General features: G+C 39.4%; 1 protein-coding gene across 3 annotated transcripts in view; it reads right to left on the reverse strand.

Annotated features, from left to right (window-relative positions):
* PKIB (cAMP-dependent protein kinase inhibitor beta) overlaps positions 1-16,550 on the reverse strand; it is a 58,374-nt gene that overhangs the window by 12,361 nt on the left and 29,463 nt on the right. Inside the window, exon 2 of one of the 3 annotated variants that reach the window (XM_021392532.1) lies at positions 12,753-12,819. The exons of the other annotated variants lie outside the window; for them this stretch is intronic. The gene's annotated coding sequence lies outside the window, so the exon portion shown is untranslated. The remainder of the gene's footprint in view (positions 1-12,752; positions 12,820-16,550) is intronic. 3 annotated transcript variants of the gene reach the window in all.

Genomic DNA, 16,550 nt, shown 5'->3' on the forward strand with positions numbered 1-16,550 from the left:
TTTTTTCTTTCCTTCCTCTTTTCTCGTTTTTTTTTTCTTTTTGGGCCTGTCCCCCCCTTGTCACGGACGCAGACCCTTAGACAATACCGTGACATATGGTCAGCACGTTATGTAGGAAAGTATACAGATGGGGTTGGAGACCCATTTGATGGAAGACTACCAGCTTTTGATTGATGTATTTAGAATAAGAATTAGATAAGCAAAGTCCCATTTTTACTGTTCTTCATATAAGAAACAGAGCATCATAATCACCATTCTAAATTTCTGCTAGGGTTGGGAATTATTGGTACTCTCCTTTCATGGACAGGAAAACTGAGACAGATGTCTAAATCAAACATAACCTGTTCTGATGTGCAGGAAGGGAGGGGCAGCACTTGGATTTACCAATGCGGCCTTTGTGTATCCACACAAAAGAGCGTTTTCCTTTTCTCCTTCAAACTTCCTTTCATGTGTGATACTCCAACTGCAAGAATAAATATTCTTAACTATCTCTGTATCTCTGAATACTCTGTAATAAAAGAGATGAATCCTCCTTGGCAAGAAATGATGGCATGAGTAAAATCTGCACATCTGAACGATGACTTGAACTAGCAAATAAACCACTTTCTTTAAATGAAGTCAGTGATTAAAGGTTCTGACCTTGAGATTTGGAAGTTCCCATCTTATGTAAAAACAGTCAGATCAAGTCCAAATGAATCCTTTCCATAAGTAGCAAAAATATAGAAACAATACAAAAATGTGAGCACCCTATGTTGAGAAAATATACAAGATATATGTGTCACAATTTTGATTTAGACACAGCATTATATTGTGTATTCATTAAAATGGATGAGCTTGACACTTTACAAGAAATATCAAAATAAGGAGAATGAATCCAAATTCACAGTCTCAGGCTTTTTTTTTTTTTTTTGTGGTTGTTCATATTAACTTAACTGTAGGCGTCCAAAATATATTTCTCCACAGTCTCAAGTAAAGAGACTGTAAATAACACTTCAGAACAGAAAACATTCAGCATCTTCCTTTGCTGGATAAAGCTGTTAAACTTTGTTCCCAATGACAAAATACCAATGTGGCCACAGTGCTTGTACATTCAGTTCAGGCCATGCAGTTGGTAGGATAACATGGTTCTGAGCTGACTGCTACTCATTTAAAAACCTACAGACTGACATTAGCGTTAAAACACAGCAAAGATGTTCTCAAGCCTGTCTTGTTCTTTTTTTTTTCCCTTTTTTCTCCATTTTCCCTCCAGCCTCTCTTTTTCTCCCTGATGTAATCTCCCTTCAGTGCATAACACAAGGCAACGCCAAAGATGATGAAGGACACAGTCTGACTTGCTTCCACGTACGTGAATTTTGATTTATGTACTTGATTTAAAAAGCACGCAGAGACAAATCTTGGAACATCTGTTGGGCAGAAAATGAGCCTGTCATTATCTGTCAGGCTGGTGGGCATAATTCAAATGTAGCTATCTAAAAATAATAAAAGTATACTGTCTTCTGAGTAACAGTTACCATTAAAAGTGAAGGTTTCACCTTCACTTTTTTTATACCAAACTTCTGGTATCAGAGATGAGGAGAAGGCTGAGTTCAAATGCTAAGGGCTACTCACTGAGCTAGCACACTTCCAGTTTGGACAGGAAAAGACTGAACACAGGACATTGTCCAAGTATATTTCAAAGATGAGAGACTACTCCAGCAGGCTTATAATTGATGATATAAAAAACATCAGTCCATTTATATTCATATAAATCAAAACATAACTCCACCTTCAAACGTTCAACAGACCATATTCAAAATAGCTTTGTACTGTACTAGAGCCAAATGCCATTTCTTTCTTCAATGTTCTAAGAAATTTGTTCAGTTTCATGCTGTTGCTGTCTCATGATAGTTTAGCTCCTCTACTCTTCATCTGCTTCTAGCTTTAATTTTTTTAATATTTCCCTCACGAAGTAACGACCTTTTTGAGGCAGGCATCTTCTTACATGTGTTATGTGTAGCACTTTTCATGCTTCCTCACAGGGTAAATAATAATCACAGTGTGCAAGGCAGCAATTTTCCCAGTGCCATTCCTCCTGCTGGCAACATCTCCTGCAGCTTCACTGCACTCATTTTTCTGTACTCTTACCCAAAATAAAGATACACATATCTTGCCAATGCCAGCATGCAGTTGCCTCTCTCAGCTTCTAAATTATTGTCGTGTTCCTCCGATGTCACCACTCAGAGCGCTAATGGCACACAGTTGTAAAAGAAGAGTGACAGATGGCTGGAGCAAAAGATTGCCTGCTTCCCCGCCTCTCTTATTTTACCACAGCAAGACCCAGGTAGTCCAGCCACAGAAAGGCACTGAGTGCGATATGAGTCACACAGGGAAGGAGGCTGTTTGCAGAGGGTAAACAGGAGGAAGGCAGGTGGACTCCCAAAAAAGCTCTCCTAGAGCTTTTTTAAACTAGAGACCAAGGGCTTTGACTGTCATGATAAATTACAAAAAGTATCCCAACAAGTATTCTATCAGTACTCCATGGCACCAGATTAACTTTGCTTGTTATTACTGGGCCATGACACCATGACACCTGGGTTTTCAGGAGTACTGAGTTAACTTTATCCAAGAGCCCTCCAAAATGCCTGCAGGACCACACAGCTGCACAGCTGACCACTCCGGTGTACAAGGGGGTAGGAAGAGGTCTGCTCGTGCAAACTGGTTACCAACAGAAGGAAAATTTGATTAGTAAATCTATCAGACATTCAAGTAGGTGTCCTCAAAGAAAACTACCAGCATGTTTTTGTCTATGTGAGACAGTTAGCTAATCTTTGAGTATTCCTTTGTCAGCAGTATCACCAGTCTCTTGAGGGGCAAGTCACAGAAGCTCATGAGAATTTGTTTAAATAAACGACAAAGGGATAGAACAAATACTTCCCCTGAAACAAGTCGTGTTGAGGATCAAGGGAAAAGTGTTTTACAATGCTCAGTTGTAACAGGTGCTATGATCCACCTTAAATGTCAGTGCTGTCTCTTCCTCATCCTCTCTGCTAGGAAGCAGATAAATCACCATGATCTTTTCACTGTCTTACACAGATTGAAAATACTGGGTTTGTTCTCCCTAGAAGGACAAACTGTTCTTCAGGAAATGTCAAAATGTTCATGACACTGGTGTTGCTGGAGCTCTGCACAAGCGGCTTAATGACCAAACACATAATTCCTTGCCACTCAGACACACTTCTCTCCTTTTGGAAACTTTTCTGTTGGGTCTCTGTCTTTGTCTGCAGTATCAAACAGAATGGTGCACTTCCCAAACATTGTTCCTTTTGAATGACCATTACTGAGAACAGTCTGAAAAACATGAAAACCTCTCAGAAGCACCTGAAAAGCACAGTAGCCGTGTAATACTGCTAGAGCTGGATTGATCAATTTTATGTCTTGATGGTCTCATGCTGAAAGATGCATTTCAGTGTCCTGTGTTGATATTTTTGCTTTACTTTTACGAAGTAAGAGTGTTCTTCAAACACCTTTTCCCTTAAGGACTGTAGGTCCGAAAGTATTTCAGTAAGGAGAACAGAAAACTTAATAGAATGAAGTACTTCTCACTGTACAACTCAAATGAAAACCACTTGCTATGCAATTGCCATGCTTTCACATCCTCTTCTGCTGCTGCTGCATCCTGGCAGCTTTGCTGCTTTTCTCAAAGATGTCAGAATAAGAATGTTCTCATGCATGCTAATGTAATCCTCACGCTTAATGCTGAAGTAGTACTGGGCCAAAGAAAGGGAAAAAAATTAGGAACAGTCACGATTTTATTGAAAACAGCCCAGAGATTAAGGCAATGACTAACAGTAGCCTGCACACTTGCATAACAATATTTGGGAGAAGATCTCTGTTTCATGTTTTTTCCCACCAATCAAATTTATAACGCACATGTATGCCTAGTGCTAGGAGACCACGCACATCTCTATCAAAAACAGAAATCTTTACTCTGTTTTGGGCTTACAGATTTCTTAAATGGCAAGGTGAAAAAAAATATAGGTAAGTACACAACAGTTAAAAATGCAGCACTCAGGCAAAGAAGTAAATTCTTTAGCTTTTCAATTTTTTGCAAAACAGAATAAGGAATAGGGGGGAACGGGTCATGATACTGACAACCTAATCAAAAGTTATCTGCACCAAGTAATAGATGAAGTGACATTAGTTGAAGGCAGTCAATACCAAGAGAGCCTGGTAGCCTCGTTTTGTTGCTATCATCATGCATGCACCATACTTTTCCTCCATACTCTCCCATCATTTTGTTCCTCTGTCTTTGAGCTATGAATTTTTTGAGGGAGAATCCAAGGAACTTTTCTGTCTGCTTTGACAGCTGTGGCCCCAGAGTCCCAGGGACAGTTCCTGAAGCACACACAAATGCATAGCTATATAAGCCAGCACTCACGTATACGTCAGTAGTGTATTCTTTATGAGAGTCAGTGAGTGATTTGGTTCTCTACTTGCTTTCCCTGTGGAAGAAAACTGCTTCAGCAAAGCCACTCAGAGTAGCTGAAGCAGCACAGAGAACAAAAGGCAGGAGCACAGGGATGGCAGAGAAATAGGAGACTGTAGCTGTGCTTGTACACTGGGAGAGGCAAACCAAAGAGACAAGAAAGGAGAACTCTGAAAAATTACCAAAGAGGGATAAAATCATGTAACGAGGAGCTCATCTGGGTGGCAAGTGGGATGTAGGCAGGGAGGCAGAGAGGTACAGTAACATCTGGGGAGGTTTTCAGGAGATCAGCTCCATTGGAGGATGTACACAGCCAGCAGAGCCTACAGATTAGCAGCAAACTAGCTAGGTAGCAGTAAAGAAGGCATTTATTTGCTTAAAAGATTATATGTGCAATTATCCCAATATGCCCACATATAGAAAACCTGAAGAGCCTGCACAAGAAAGAAGAGTTTACTTCACTGCAGATTTCTAAATTTTATTTTGAGGAGCATAAATTATTTTGTTAACACAGCATGTATATAACACCTTGTTAACTGATGATGTAGTAGTATTGGTGATGACCTCCACCAACTGATTTTGTGTGAACTCCTTAAAAGAATGAGTAGTTGCAAGGTGAGCTTCTGCAGCAGCTCCCTAGTGTAGGGACTATCCCTAGTAGGGAGTAGGGATAAAAGTCCCGGTCTACTCCATGTTCAGACTTCCAGAGGGACTGTGGGAAGCAGAAGCAGGTTTGGAGAAAAAGCTGTCTTGCTTTTATGAAACTCAGTGCTTCTCTCCGGCTAGGTATTAGATAGTGAGCAAGGAATAGTGTGTGAATAGCAGCAGGCACCTGGCTAAGTCCCTAGGCTTTTAAACATGGAACAATTTCAATTAAAAAGCAAATACAAGCTCTCAGAAGCATTTTATCATTTTATTTATGCAAATGAAAGCTGACATTTGGCTTTATTATCTTTGTCACGGTTAGGTAACATTTCATAATTATATTTAAAAACATATTCATCATTATCTATTTGTATGATTCTTCTTCCTTTGAACCTACAAGCTGTACTTTTGAATGACAACAAATATTTGAAGTACTGACTTACTTGGTTTATGAGCATTTCATAAAACTATGTAAGGCTATGTTTTGTCCTCTGTTACTGCAGTGAAACTCAGGGAAATTCCAATAAACAGATCTACACAGACTTAAAAGACAGACTTAAAGCACTTTCTCATACAGCACTAGACACAACCTCAGATTGAACTGGATTGTACCTGTAAAACAATGCACCCTATGTATGTCCGGACTTCTTCCCTTTTCAGGGTCAAATGCACCTCACTGATGTGGAAACACTTTTTTTTCTTTTATTTTGCAACTGCATCCCGTTATGATTCTTTGCCTAAAGATAGGAGAGGATACTCTTTCTTGGGATGCTGTGTACGGTTCATGCCTGCTGGACATTTTGGAAGAGCTGAAGTGTACTGAAATCTAAGCACCAACTTGTCTCCTTAAGCTGGAGTAAAACTCCTATTTTAGTTTTTCTTTTTTTCTGCATTCTAACTTCATAGTGCCAAACATACACAAGGAGAAGTCACTGTTTCCAGACCAACAATGTCACTATTTCCAGACCAAAAATTACTCGTAGCATTTTTTTTTCTAAAGGAAAAAATGAAAAACCAGAAGGGAAATTTACCATTTCATTGCTAATTGCTCATACAGGTCTGAATACAGAATTTAAAGCCAAGCCAGCTTAACCCTCAACTCCTTATTGGGCAATCAAAGTACTAATGTACTACTGAAGTACCAAAAGCTAATTTTATTTTCTTTAACAGCAAACTGCAACAAAACCTGCTTGTTATTTTACATGATGGAGTTTCTAAATCTGACACTGATCAAGTTTTTATTATTTGACTAGCTTCTTTAAAAACCAGATTGTGAGGCAAAGCTGTTGACAACTTCAGATAATTCACTAGTGCTTATTGTTTATGCTAGCACCTACTCAACTCTATTCACGAAGAGTAAATATCAGTTCAATAGCTGTTCGGATGTTTGAGTGAAATGTTGGGGTGATGGCTACAAGACATGGTTCTCAGGGTTTCCACCAGCTCAAGTTCTTTGGTTTCACCATAAAGCCCTGCATAACTATTTTCCCTACAGTTTATTCTGTCTCTCACTTGCTGCTTCTGCCCACAAATGACCTGGGTTTCCTGACATATTCTTCTAGCTCACCCATGAATGCTTCTGGGAATCCAAACTGGAATACTTCATTTGGCATTCTTCAGTGGATAGGATGTTGGAAAGCAAAATGTGTTTGCTCAACTCAAGCAATGTTTAGTTAGGTAATAAAATATTATTTTATTAGCTCAATGCAAGTAAAAGGTCTTTGACTTTATAAATATAAGTGTGCTATTTTAGGATAATTCTATAACGCCATCTCACTTTGAAGGAGAGCTGGTATATCCAAAAGTTTTTCCAAAGACACTTACCTAACTAATAAAAGATATTTTCTCTCCCCCAAAAACTTTGTCTCAACCACATCCTTAGGCCACCATGGATGCTGGAAATAAAATCACTTTGGTTCAGTCTGCCCTCAGAAGAAGATGAGCCAATGGAAGCTGCTGTGTTTTTCACACTAATCTGAGGGCTTCCAAGAGAGCCCTGGCAGAAAACAATCACTTGATAGGTGAAGTCGAACATAAACAGAACAGAGCTAACTCTGACCTGCAAGTCATCCTGATGCACTGAAGCCTCCCACTGTTCAACAACCCAAAGGCTTTAAGATTCACAGAGATGAAAAGTCAATAAGATGTAAGGCTACATTTTGAGAATTTCTGTTATACTGCATTTCTGCATTCTCTTCTAAAATAGAATTTTAAATCTGGATCCTCATTTCCACATCTTTCCTTTGCTATGTATGTTGCATTTATATTTTCTTTATGCTTTAGCATATATTTTACTTCATATACAATATTTCTTTAGTATCAAATGAATATTTTTTCATTTTAATTTCACTTTACAGCATATATCATGTTTAATAAAATTTGACTCAGGTCATAACCTCTACAGCATACCTATTCAATCTTGGTAGTAGTCCTGTTACTTGATTTCAATGAAATTACAGATAGAAAACATCTGTTTCATCCTATGGTGACTCACCAAGAAAATAGACCAACTTCTGAGAAATATTTCGCCTTTAGCTTTATCACTGAAGTTATGTGATTTAGCCTCACCTCGAGCACTGGGTGCAGGTTTGGGTGCCACAACATAAGAAGGACATAAAACTATCAGAGAGTGTCCAAAGGAGGACTATGAAGGACTATGAAGATTGAGAAGGGTCTGGTGGGGAAGATGTATGAAAAGCGTCTGAGATCCCGTGGTTTGCTCAGACCAGAGTGCGCTGAGGGGAGGCCTCATGGTGGCCTGCAGCTTCTCATAGGGAGCGGAGGGGCAGCACTGAGCTCTGCTCTCTGTTGACAGCGACAGGGCCCGAGGGAACGGCATGGAGCTGTGCCAGGGGAGGGTCAGGGTGTGGGCTAGGGAAAGGCTCTTCACCAGAAGGTGGTCAGGCACTGGAACAGGCTGCACAGGGCAGTAAGCACAGCCCCAGGTGCTGGGGTTCACGGAGGGTTCAGACATAGGGTTTGAATTTCAGGCAGTCCTGCGTGGAGCCTGTGTTGGACTCAATGATCCTTGTGGTCCATTCCAACACTGTATGTTCTACGATTCTAAGAGAATGAAGTAGGAATATGCTCTCTAACACTCAACAAAAGATCACTGGGTCGGATTTGTCCAACTCTGGTTTGAGGAGACAACAGTCATCTCCAGTGGATTAGACACCTGCCTGTACACCCCCTTGGTGATTTGTTGGCACTAAGATGTCTGTGGTCGACGTAATGGTCAGAGACTTCAGGGAACTATGTGTGCACACAGGCACGGAAACTCAAAATGAGGCAAGTCTCAGATTTACTCATCTGTGAGAAAATTTTGAGACTGGGGTAAAAGCTTGCCCAAGTCTTCCACAGAATGGTGGCACAAAAATTTGATAGCATCTTGTCCCTAAATTTCCTGGGAATAAACCAGCTACAGCCTGCTGCACTGAATAACACTGCTGAAATTGAATTTCAAATTAATGAAAAAACCCAAAAGCCCTGAAACCACAATTTCTTGAGGACTAATGATGGAAACAAGCAGGCTGTATGATTAGACACAGTACACACTAAGAACTTTTTCCTTGCAACTTGGATTTATTTTATGCTCAGGTGAAGGGTTTACTGTAGCACTCTACTTGCTCTTGCTCCTGCCTTCCTATTTTTAGATGGTTCCATTTTTTTCTTCTGCAGCTCTCCTGGAAGCGATCACAGCTATTTACAAACTCCCTGACTTTTATGCTATTTCAGAGTGTCTATTTTCCCTAAGAGAATTGGCCAAATAGGTGAAATTCATACTAGTTATAAGGCTAAACAAGTCAGTGGAATTACACCTGGGGTTCATTTGGTTTAATACTTTAGCCTTTCAATATACTTCCATTTTATGAAAGTATGAATCATCTCTATTACCCTCCAATGCCCTTACTCTAGGACATTAAACAGCGTTACTGTCTTAGAGCTTCTCAGTTACAGAGTAGCTCAGTAAAACAGACATATTTTGATCAAAACCCCAGTAAAATATACTTAAGGAAATGGTTTTATGGTCTCCCTGAGATTATTCAGCAGTTGAGGCGAATTACGGTCTCTTTAAAAAAGCAAGCTATAAAACCAAATCTATCCCACCTAACATTATGGTCTGTTGTTCAAGAATGAACAACAAACTGCCATTTCCAAGGCATGTACTGAGGCGACAGTCAGAAAATTTCCACACGACTGATTTAATATATTTTAAATTAATTCAATTAAAAATACCTCTAATCAAGACAGATCACTTTCAAACAGTCTTTTCCATTTTGGTAATTATCCTTTAGTAAACATACCTTACTATTGAAACACCTGGGTAAAGAGCTTTAAATAAGAACCAAGCAAAAACACTTTTTATGTCCCAAATAATAATGAGGCTGTGAAAACAGACAATGCAAACAGGACACTTAAAAGTTTGCAGGGGGAAAATAAAAAAAAGTGTGCTTTTATAAAGTAATTGAATCAAGCGTGGCTAGATCCGTAAGCTATTTTTAGCTGGAATGCAACCAAGCACGGAATTTTTATTTAACTTTCTTAATCTGCATGGGCTACTGATGCCTAAGGAAAGATGGAGGGATGGAAACTAAAACATACAAAAGACACCAAGTCTTCTTCCTGTCTTTCATATAAATAACTTTAGTTTGCAGGCCTGCATAGTAGTTCATCTGAACATTTTACTTTTAAAAGTTTAACCATCAGCTTTCTTTTTCCTTTGGCCTCCTTATTTTTAATTTAATACTTTTGTCTGCTATATTCTGAGTGAGAAATGGCTTTAATTTTGACAGATCAGACCAGAGCTCTTCTCCCACAAGCAACAGCAAAAGGAACAAGCAAGACCAGTCTGAGAAAGATTTTTTCACTCATTTTTCTTCAGAGCAGAATTGGGTAGGATTTCCTACTGAGAGAGAGGGAGTTAAACAGGAAGCACTGTCTGTGATCAACTGGAAAGCTGAACAATGAGTGCCCGAGAGAACCAAATTCCAGTTGGCTACAGATTACTTTTCAGCGCTGACATTTTGTAGCCCTAAGGCTTTACGTTAATCTGGAATACCACCCTCACGAGCTACTAGGAAGATTTTGCAGCATCCACAGCAACTGGCCTGTGTGCATATGTATGTAACATGTTGTGTGAGATCAGAAACAAAAATTTCCCATCCCCTAAGCTAATGACCTCTTCTAAAATTTCTATGCGCTCTGAACATTTCCTTTTTTATCTCTGCCAGCCTAATCATATTACAGCATGACACCTGGCAGGGTAAATTAATCTTTTATTTTTTTTCCAAGCAAATCCCACAGAATTGGATTTTCCCCAATTTTGTCTTATTAAGCAGGCAGGGAGAGAAGAAGGAAAATAGATAGGCATTATCACTGAGCAAAATTTATGTTTCTAGACAGATTTAAACCAACACAAACACAATCTTGGAGGACACATTCTACAAAGATGCATTTTTCCCAAAAACAAAGAATCATAATTGCATTGCTTGATGGAAGATCCAGGGGAGTTTTGTTTGCAGAAATATGGAGTTATGGTTTTCAAAACAAAACCCTAGAAATTATAATAACTGTGTTAGCATAACTGGGGCTCTGTTTAATATTGTTCTAGCACTCCAAACATTTACTTCTTGTTTTGCCTACTGGCATTTACTTCTCCATTAAGACTTGCATTTTTGAAGTCAAAAATAAGAAAGATGCTTGCTATGCTTTCCTGTTCATTGTATATTCTTAGAGACAGTGGATTCTGTTTTTCTAAACTCCAGTCAACACTGGAGATTAGTAGAGCTCTAAACTTTCAAGTGAATCTGAGTGGAGAATTGCGGATGATGTGATTTCAGTCCACTGTTTTTTCTCAGATGATCAACAAATGTTCTGGAAGATACAAAAGGCTACAGAGGGACCACAGGACACACTTTTCTCTGATTTTTCTTTGCCATATTTTTATGGCCACTTTAAAGTAAGCAGTTACAAGGTTTATGTTTATTTTATTCATGAGGTTTTCTTTTAAAAAAGAAGAAGAAGAAATAATTCAGATTTTTCTTAGTAGTAAATTTTTACTGAACAGCCCTGTATGCTGCACTCATTTTGAAATCATTGGTAATATTCTGTTCCTTGTAATATCAATCAAAACGTATCTGTTCAGCAAAACAGAGGTTTAGGAGAGAGCTGCTAAAAAAGAAATCTCTGCAGATATCTCCCCACAAAAGACTTCCTCATTCATTTTGAGGGATTAAAAAAAAAAAAAAGGCAGGAATTTTTCCTACCTTGGAAGTCGTAGCAATCATCCCAAACTTTAAAGTCCCTGGAATTCACAAGGACCGTGTGGAGACCCAACAGGACAGGTCCAAGCCAAGAAGCACTCTGTGTTCAGCTCAGTTACTTGTGGCCAGTGCCCCATCTCAAGCTCCTCCTGGCTACAGGGCACTCCAAAAACCTGGCAGTGATACAGGTCTCTCAAGAGGACAGCCCTGACAGTCTGTGTGTGAAGGGCTGCATAAACAGAGCCCCAGCTCTGCTTGATGAATAACTCTTCCTCTCTGAAGGAGGAAGAAATACACTCACAATAAAATTGAACCCACTTCTGCACTTCTCAGGAGAGAACTCTGTAAAGCACTGACACTCACAGGCAAAGAATGAAATTTGAATGTAAATCTGGAGGCTTTTTTTTTTTTCTAATCTAACCACATTCATTATTCCAAAGAAGATTCTTACTCTACTGTTTGAATGGAAGGCCCAGAAAGACAAAGAAAGCTTTGTTGCATGTATGTAAAAGCTAAGCAAGAAGGAAAACACCAGCAAGGTTAAGAACTTTTAAGAGTTCTTTTTCTGTTTGCCTAACTTGTTCAAAGCAACGTGGAGACATGCACAGACCTTTGACTAAAGCTCATTAGAAACAGTGGACACTTATGAAACCTCATAAAATAAGTGTTCTTTGCTTGTTTGGTTTGTTTTTATTTTGTTTATCGTTGCTTGTTTTATAAAATCCCCTACAAGAGGAAGAGAATGTAAGTGGCAGAATATAGCAGATGAGAGCATAAGAAAAGACTACTCCCAGGACAGCAAAAAGGGCTGAGTATCAGAGGAACAACTAGAACATGATCTCAATGTCTGACTTTCAACTGACTACAGCTTTCCAAGGGAAGGATGAATTATTGCCAAGAGGGAAAGAAAACTTGAACACCTTTCAAATAAGTAAAGAACACGTCCACATACTGGAGGAGCATATGCCTTGCACGTAGGCTTTAAATGTTCAGCATTTCCATTTAGGACATATATGGTAGGAAAATCAGCTTTCTACACTCAGTCCTTAACAACAGTGTTTTAGAATGAATTCTCCATCCTCTGGTAAAAGAGTGAAAATCTCTCTCTGCACAAGCTGTGCTGCTACATTCACTCCAAAGGTAGTAATTACTGCCTAGATGCTACATAGGAAAGCAAGCTGTGTCTATTCAATGGCATCCCACTCTCAGAAGTGATAATTCAGAAGCTGTCAATAGCCAGTCAAGACGACACCGTAGCATAAAAATTGCTTTCACGCTTATGAGATAAACAATACTTTCCCACCCAATTTGCAGCAAATGTCTACCACAACAGATATTTCAGTGTCTACACACTGTTTCACAGCAGTCAAAAAACCTACCTGGAAATAACCACATGGCTTTATTTTCTATTCGCTATCAGCAGATTTGTGTGGAGAATTGACTGGCCTGCAGGGAAGAGAGTCAGATAGAAAGGTCAGTTGGCCACTCTTGTCCCCTGAAATGCCAAGTACATTAAAGTTCATGCCTTCAGCCCCACAACATGATTGTTCTGGAAGATGGGCTGGGCACAAGCTAGCAAGAGGAGAAAGCCATTGGTGGAGCTGTGAGTGACCTCAGCAGAGAGCATCCAGACAATAAGGACAGCTTGGCTTCCAGCATCTCCTGAAAAATAACCTGCCAGCACACAGCTACCAGAGAAGCAGACTGTCACTGGAAAAGCCTTCTTGCTTTTAAAAATCTGGAAGGCTGAAACAACTTGAAGCTATACAAATAATAATAAAAGCTCTTCTTTGCAGAGTATGTCAGCAAGAAAAAAACAAGAAAAGGAACACTGAGGAAAAATGAACTTCTCAATCAAGGAAATGACTCAACCACTTATACAAAGACATTTTCCAAGGGTCAGATACCCACAGCTGGGAAACTGAGGGAAAGATGGGGTTTTATTTACTGCTGGGTAGGTTTCTTCTGACACAGGACCCAAGCTGAGCCAAACTCTATTGCTGTAAATCTAGGGAAATGTACCACTCATCACCTCACTGTGCTCATATCCACACTTCGGTCTCCATCAATGTTCAGTAAGTGTCGATGAATGTTAATAGGTGCCATTTTTTCCATATGGAGAAATTCAATGACACACCTTTGCTTAATAGGCACTTCCGGGTCAGATACCATTCTGCTAGACTGCCCCTCTGCTGCCATCTGTCACACGGCAGCAAAATGTAATGAAATATTGGCGGGAAGGTTCAACCTCTACTTCCATATCACCAACATCTGCCTCCAAAATTGTGGGCCAACAAAATATAATAGAAGGCATTACTTGCGGAGCAGCCGTCATACATCAAGGCAACTGAGATCAGGGTCATCCCATAAAATGTTCACATGAGCCAATTATTTAGTTACTAAAGGGAAAAGGGCTCATATAAAATGGTGTATTTGAGTAGATGTCAGTGGAATCAGGAAGTAAGTTAGCAGAAATAGAAATCAGTTTGCATAGATTTACATTCCTTTTTTGCACCTTATCACCATAGTCGACATTACTTCCTGAAGCTCTCTACAAACCCCATACAAATCCCTGACCTTCTGCAGGTGCTAGTCATAAAAAACAACTCTCCAGAAAGTTACTAGAATAGTAGTATGAAGATCAGCATTTTTGAAGTAGATATGAGTTCGTTATGGAGATTACTGTATTTCAGAATGATGCAGAATCAGTTGTATCACTTCTTGACCTCCACCTCAACATTTTTGTAACAGTAATTGCTACCATAAAAAAAACAAACATTTACATGAAAAACTGCAGCCTTTCCTGCAGCCTTTAGCACTTTTAAAATTAGTTTTCGTCTTGTGTTTGTCAATTATGCCTATTTTATTGGCTTTGCTCAATTTAGCATAACCGAGAAAAGTTCAGTAACATAAGTTAAGTTCAGTAACATAACCATCCTTGGCCACACACAAGATATACTTTGTTTATTTTACAAATATAGTTTCAAGTCAAAGGAAGAATCAGTTTCTACTTAAGAAACAGGATCTGATGGTAAAACATTCTTTCATTCCAGATCTGTTTTTTTACCTGAATACTGAAGATTGTGTTTTTACCTCAGTTGCTGTATTACAGGACAGACAGTGGGTACAGTCAGTGCTCTGAGCCACACCCTCAGCCTGAAATGCTTTCTTTGCATACATGCCCTTTCTGATTTGACATTTCATTTGTTGATTTTAGTTTTGTAGTTACCTAAGTTCTGAGGAGAGGAAGAAGACAACATGCACACATAAAAGGTCTGTTGATGGGTTCTCTCTGTTCTATTCTGAAGTTCAAAAGCATACATATGCTACACCTTTGAAGCTCTCCAGGGTTTTCACCAGCTGAAGGATAGATTTTTTTCTGAACTGTAGCTGCAGCTTCTGAAACTGTGACTCAGCAACATAACTTTTGGCAAGTGGCTTGGTGCAGTATAAGCTATTCTTCATCTAACAGCTTCCTCACAAGTAGCTCTAATTAAAGTTCATTCATTACATATGTAAGGACAGATTATTTGCTGTAAACTTGGATAAACGTCACTGGTCTTGCAGTGCTCAGAGTAACTAGAATCTCCCACGCAACATGATGTTTGGGCTGTGGAAAGTCTATTCTGGCATATCATCATTTATTAAGAAAGAATTCTGCATTTCCATTTCAATAAATTTATTTTCCAAATCATACTGCTCAGACTTTTCCTCACTGACTTTTTTTTACAGTAAGAAGTTCTACTTATTATTTTTTAAACAGTTGAAGAAAGTTTTCTCAACTTACATTCAGTACACTTGAGCTCAGTAAAGTCTGAACTACTTAGTATATACCAAACAAGCTATTCTTTACAAAATCTTTAAAGAAATTAAAGTTAGAGCATGAGATACGATATTTATGTCCAGAATGTCCATAGTTTTATAAATCAAATGCTTACCTATGCATACAAGGGCCATTTCAGGTTATTTAGCATTTATTTTGTATTGTTAGCTATGGATACCACTGTAGATACACAGCTTCTACACTGATGTCTGAGAACATACAATCATCTAAATTATTTTTCCACCTAATGCTGTTGCAATGGCTGTTAAAGTAAGGTGACTATGGATGAAAAGAAACTGCTCTAAATTTGACTGGATATGGAACTGTTCAGGCTCATACTACAGCTTATGAGAAAAAAAATTTCTCTAAAGTGAATGAAGATGGAGTATATTGAATAAATTGAGTAATTTACATGTTAGCAACCATATACAAAATTAAGCTTTTTGTGGATTGTCACTATGAAGGCCAGTGCTGTCCCTGGACCTCATCATGCCTCATTTCTTGCTCTACAAACTACAGTTCTTCAGAACATCTGAGACTGGATTCTTCATCCTTTTCCAGCGTGCTCACTTCAGATGGGTGCCACTCTACGTTCACTTGAGGAATCAGCCCTGCAAGGCAGAAAAAATCCAAACCATGGAAGGAGATGTCAAAGCACCAATGAGACTGATGCTTCAGAAAACTGCTTCAATCTGCAAATCTCAAATATGAAGAGAGAGCCACCCAGAACTAGCCAATAGATAATACCTGGGAGAAGGGCATGCCTGGAGATTCTACCCACTGCAGACTAGGTTTTGCTCTGGGCTTCTAGGAAGTACCTCTATCTACTCACCAGCAAGTTAATCAGATGAAGAAATAATCACCTCTGCAATGACTCACCTCCCTCTTGAGAAGAGGTTGAGAGAGCTGGGTCTGTTCAGCATGGAGAAGAGAAGGGGCTGGGGAGATCTCATAGTGGCCTTTCAGTATCTAAAGAGGGGCTGTGAGAAGGAAGGGGACAGATTTCTTAGCAGGGTCTGTGGTGATAGGACAAGGGGAAATGATTTCAAACTAAAATAGGGGAGATTTAGATTGGATATAGAAGAAAAGTTTTTTTTACAATAAGGGTGGTGAAGCACTGCAGCAGGTTGCCCAGAGATGTGATAGATGCCCCATCCCTGGAGACGTTCAAGGTCAGGCTGGATGGGGCTCTGAGCAGTCTGATCTAGCTGTAGGTGTCCCTGTCCACTGCAGGGGAGTTGGACTAGGTGACCTTTAAGGGTCTCTTCCAGCTCAAAAGATTCTGTGATTCCTTCAAATCACCAAGCAGGACTCAATCCTCATTTTGAAAATGTGCCCAGAAGAGCATATCTAG

This window comes from Numida meleagris, chromosome 3 (genome assembly GCF_002078875.1).
Source record: "Numida meleagris isolate 19003 breed g44 Domestic line chromosome 3, NumMel1.0, whole genome shotgun sequence".
NCBI lineage: Eukaryota > Metazoa > Chordata > Aves > Galliformes > Numididae > Numida > Numida meleagris.